We start from the raw sequence: 5,606 nt of genomic DNA on the forward strand, positions 1-5,606 counted from the left end.
GGCAAGATTCTCACCTCAGAGGATACATAGTGTAGTGATTTAGTCATCATGTTACAATGCAACGTAGATACTTCGTGCAACCTATTCTGCTACTGTTCCAACTCCTCATTTTAATATGATGTACAGGAACTTTCACGGTCCCATGTGATGCATCCATCTGCTATTGGATTCACCCAATCCTTGTCTCGTGCTGTTATTTTGTATATTTGGTCAAAATCATCATCACTTTCATAATTGTTGACCGATTTAGCATAGCGTGGTTCTTCTGGAGGGTCCAAAGGTACTACTACGTAGAGTGATTTCCTCTCAAATGACATTGTTCACTTCTTCAAATTGATCACCCCATTCATGTGAACAACCCAATCGATGCCGAGGAGCATGGGGTATGGGTTGTTGTCATCCATAATCTCTATTACCTCGAAATCTGCCAACGTGCTCATGCCTTCAATATCTATTGTCACTCCTTGCCATGTTCCCATGGGTATAATATTTTGTTGATTTTCCATCCTCAATTGAATCGGAGATGACTGCAACGGAAGTCTCCTCATTCTTTCCCATGTCTTTTTAGGAAATACATTCGCATCTAACCCCAAATGCATAATAGCTTGATCCATTTCATACTCCCGTATTTTCATAGTGAGCCTCATCGCACACCTTGTTCTTGCCTTATGCTTACCAATTTTTTTGACTATGCGAGGTCCCTCAGGAGCATTTTCTTTACCGGTACATTTATTTATCAGCTCCTATAATCCTTTCATGGCCTTTCTAAAATGCAATAGCTTCATGAAAGTTTCCAAAAAGGTAGTGAGCATGGAGCACTCCATTTATTCGGACAACTTATCTTGACTTAACAATGTAAACTTTGAAACGGGAACTGATACTGTTACCCGTTTTGTAGAGGTGGCAAAAAAATGACCCGATTTTCAAAAGTGTTGATGCAGAATACACATGTTTTTTTAAGAACATGCTTTTTGGAACTTTAATTTTTTTCATGTGCATTAAGTGGGTGAGGCTCGGTGAATGGTAGTGATTTTCATCCTGATTTTAAAAAGTGTGTATTCTGCATCACACCCTTTTTTTAAAAGACCTATTTTTTGACTTTAAATTTTCTAGTGTGTGAAATGTAAAAAATTATTTTCTAAATTTGATAGTTTTTGAAGTCGTCATTGTATTCATATTTTCTTGTTCTCTATCTTAATTTTTTTTTTTTTTTAGTGGGTTTTTTATTGTTTTGCGTTTTTAAATTATAAAGTCGATAGTTTGAATTTTAGATAATCTACATATTTAGACATCTTTTCAACCCCCTTAATTAATTTTTCAATCCACATGAAATAATTGTTTCTAAAAAACAACATTTTTTAACGATGGACATAAAAAATAACCATTTTTAACATAAATATAACAAAAAAACTAAACGTTTTGATAATTTTTTGCTAGAATTAACATGTCAGAATCACAATTTTTATACAAAAATATTAACTAAAAATGGTCAAATAATAGTTTTTTTTATGAATTTCATGTCAAAAAGATAATAATAACTACTTTTTTTTCAAAAAAAAATGATTAACTTAAAAATCAATGCGAAAATAACAGTTGTGCTCTCCCCCGCCCACCCCTCCACCGCCACCGCCCCCACCCACCCCTCCACCGCCACCGCCCCCACCCTGCCCACCCCGCCCACCCATCCCCCGCCACCGCCACCGCCACTGCCCCCCCGACCACCCTGCCCACACCCTCCCCGCACACCCCTCCGCCTCCCTGCCCACCCCTCCACCGCCACTGCCCCCTGCCCGCCCACCGCCACCGCCCCCTGCCCGCCCACCCTGTCCACCCATCCCCCGCCACCGCCCCCTCCCTGGCCCCCCTGCCCACCCCTCCCCGCCCACCCATCCCCCACCACCGCCCCCTCCTAGCCCCCCTGCCCACCCCTCCACCGCCACCGCCCCCTCCTCGGCCACCCCTCCCCCTCCCCCTCCCCCGCCCCCTCCTCGGCCACCCCTCCCCCTCCCCCTCCCCCGCCCCCTCCGCGGCAGCGGCACCCCCGGGCCGCCTCGCCCCGCTTGACTGGCGGCGGGTCGATTCCGGGGTCGACCCGCTGCCGGTCGGGTGGGGCAGGGCGGCCGGGGGGTGGCGCTGCGCGGATCTAGAACACATCTACCCAAATCTTCAAGTAATTTCGAATCAAACAATGAATACTTTATTCTCCCACCTTCACATGCAATTGTTTTATTTCTAGACGCACGTTAGGAGGGACAATGTTGAAAATGGATCCACCTTTTTTAAGAGTTGATCTAGTCTATATACTCGTCGCACTTCATTTTATCCCAGCCCACCTCCATGTCCTTCCTTAAGGAGCCCCCAGAGGCAGCTCAATTGGTGATATCCGTGTTATGAAGTATTATGTAAACTATGAGATCCAAGATTTACATCTCCCAATTAACCCATGTCTATGGAAGGGGCATATGTAGGCACCTAGAAGTTATAGTAACTGTCAGAATCGGCTCTATATCACGCAAGTATGAAACTGACCCAATCATTGATTCCTCTAGATACTAAATATTTAAAAAAATGATCAAATAAAATTCCACTTACAAATATAGGAAAAATACAAACACAATCTTTTCAATATATAATAAAAAGATATACCACTGCCATCTTTTATATATCACATATCAAAATTACTACTTCAAGCCAAAGAACTAAAGCACATCATCCACAGTGCCACCACAACATTGTTTAAAGATATTAAATTTTATTGCATTTTTACATAATTAAACTGAATCATCTAGTTGGATTAGATTGAGCAGTTGAGTGATGTGATTTACAAAGAAGAGGTCTCAGAATCAACTCTCTGGGCTGGCATCTGTGGACTCAATGGGCTTCACATGATGTTCCCCACCAGGGTAGGTTACCATAACTGCAACTGCTAGTTTACCTTGGATGCTTCACATGATGTTCCCCACCAAGGTAGGTTACCATAACTGCAACTGCTAGTTTACCTTGGATACCATCATTAAGGGGAGTGCCTCAAGGTTTCCAAAGGAGCTTTATTTCAATTTATTAAAAAGAAGAGGCAAAAAAAACTATTTAATAAAATTATTGGAAAAAGAATAATACTGAACAAAATATGTTATAGAATGTCTATATGACAAATATAGAGATGGAAATCTGAAAGAGAATAAATTTGCATTAATTTTACAATCAGCTCAGCTCATTATTGCTGAATGTACAAAATATTTGAAATATATACATAATCCACGCTTTTGCATTTTTAACGGAGTACGATTCTTTTTATTGTCAAGGATGTTGGCCCCATTGACCAATTCGTATCAACAATATCTACGGTCCAATGGTTTGTTTTGCCAGTCATCAATAGGAGCTTATACTCCCACAGAAAAGTAAAAAATCATAACCACCAGTTTGAAGAAAAAGCATTCATATCAGACCTCCGTTGAACATGTCCTGCATATAGTATAATAGAGTTAAACAAAACTGTAAACCCTATCTGTTTTCTTAAAAACAGATTTCCCCTTTGAAATTTGTATAATTACAGCTATACAAAAAAATTGTTTGACTCAGTCATGTCACAAACCTGGTCAAAGATCATTCATTTACATGTGGCTTTTGTATTTCAGTTGCTCGTCTTGAGGATTTTCCAGTGGCTGGATCATCGATTTTGTTCTGTAAAATTGCATTCACATTTGATTTTTCAGTAGCTCCTGACTGGATTGTGTCTGCAATGTACCGCAGGCCCTGAAGGATTGCAGAACACCTCAGAAACATCCAAACAAAAAGTAAAACACAGTGCATTTCATGTATGCTATCAAGAATAAAAATATTTGTAAATTAAAAGGTACTCTTGTAAGCATAGTCTCCTCCCATATTTATGATCAACTGGTTGCAATGATGCAAGTAATCAATAATTTGTAATAGAACACTACAAAATCAATTTATACTCTCTTTTACACCAAGCAAAATAACCATACAGCCAACTCAGATATTTTTAAACTAAAAAATCAATTTACACTCTTCACCCTAATCCACGCTATACATAATATGGATATGCACTATTACAGAGAGAACATCAACTGTAATTAAGCCATTGCGAGATTAAAATGTAGAAACTGCAACTGATATCATTTTGACTAAAGCCTAAACTTATAATGTCATACCTTCATACTTTTTTCTTCTACATATGCAGGTGTAGAACGCTTTGTTGGAGATTTTCCTGGAAAATTCTAAAACATGAAGCGGATGTGTCAGAACTCACATAACTTGAATATGCATGAATGAATGTTGTATAAAACTAAGCTGATGACTATACAATTGTGGCACCGTATATATATACAATTGGAGAGGACCTTTGTGCCTTTTCATTGCAAAAGGAATGTCCAATTTTTTCTTTTTTATTTATATATAATTATTCTGTTTTATTTTTTCTTTACTATGTTTTATATTAAATTATACTTCTTTGCCAGCGCCTATGTTATTTTTATGTACGTAACATTGCATACACCTTTAGAATTACCTTGTCCTCAAAACAAGGGTAATGAGGAATTTTGATGGTGAAATTTTTTTGTTTTACATGAATATGAGAAACTGGTTAAATATAAAAGAACTCCACAATAAAATTCCAAAGCTTGAGGCCCACGATAACATTAAGAATCCCCCGAAAATGAAACATGAGAAACTAAGTGTGTGGCTAAGTGTGTGGCTTACGATCATGACGGGTCGATTCCCGGAATCGACCCGCCACCGGTCGGGCGGCGCGGGGGTGGCGCTGCGCACCGCAGCGCCACCCCCGCGCCGCCCGACCGGCGGCGGGTCGATTCCGGGAATCGACCCGTAGCTCTAGTGAATCTTATTTTTAACTTTCTCATACCGTTTAAAGTATCTTGTTTCTTATTTTAAGCATTTCAGGCACAGTTTACAGTATTTTATTTATGTTAAACGAACTGAAAAAACACATAAAACCAACATAGTTAAAACAAAACCTTTTCACCTGATTCACGTTGATTGACTCAGAAGTTTGAATTTTCCATCTTCCAATATATATACGCCAGTTATCAGCATCTTCCAACTTCCAAACAGATACGCCACTTATTTCGCAATATCATCAATCAAACGCTATTGGAAGATACGTTATTTGACTTAAACAGGCCTGTAAGCGTTTTGTGACTTATGATGTGTTGCCAAAACTCCAAAACCCTACGGCCGCCCAAAATCCAAAAGCTATTATTATACAAATAAGAGTGTCCCGCAAGCTGGCATCTTTCAGCAGTCTGTCATATGAATAATTCGGCTTCTCTGTGTTTTCTGATTCCACAGAAGTAAAGACAACTCACATCGTTCGCAGACATACGTCAGCAAATATATTATATTCATGCACTCTGCAATAATATATTACTTTGGGGCAAGATTAACAACATTACTATATATTTTCGAGTCAAATTTCAGTGTGCTTTGTCACAACTTAACCATATATTATAATAAATTGTTTTAATATGATTATGAGTAAGTAGGTGAGTTTGTCTCTGAAGTTTCCTTCTGATGAATTTCTTGATGTCTTACCAACTTTTCTTAAATTTATCGATAATAAAACAAAA

At 39.1% G+C, this 5,606-nt stretch overlaps 1 long non-coding RNA gene across 2 annotated transcripts; it reads right to left on the reverse strand.

The window, feature by feature from the left end:
• Positions 1 to 3,169: 3,169 nt before the first annotated feature.
• Positions 3,170 to 4,286, reverse strand: LOC149243072 (uncharacterized). 2 transcript variants are annotated; one of them, XR_016245772.1, is made up of 3 exons: positions 4,173 to 4,286; positions 3,593 to 3,753; positions 3,170 to 3,462 (listed from the first exon to the last, which is right to left on the reverse strand). It is a non-coding gene; the product is annotated as an uncharacterized LOC149243072 (long non-coding RNA). The 2 variants fall into 2 exon arrangements; XR_016245771.1 differs by having other exon boundaries at positions 3,170 to 3,753.
• Positions 4,287 to 5,606: the final 1,320 nt, after the last annotated feature.

The sequence above is a fragment of the Pinus tabuliformis genome, chromosome 8 (genome assembly GCF_031772625.1).
Source record: "Pinus tabuliformis cultivar Carrire ecotype Pingquan chromosome 8, CPIR1, whole genome shotgun sequence".
Classification (NCBI taxonomy): domain Eukaryota; kingdom Viridiplantae; phylum Streptophyta; class Pinopsida; order Pinales; family Pinaceae; genus Pinus; species Pinus tabuliformis.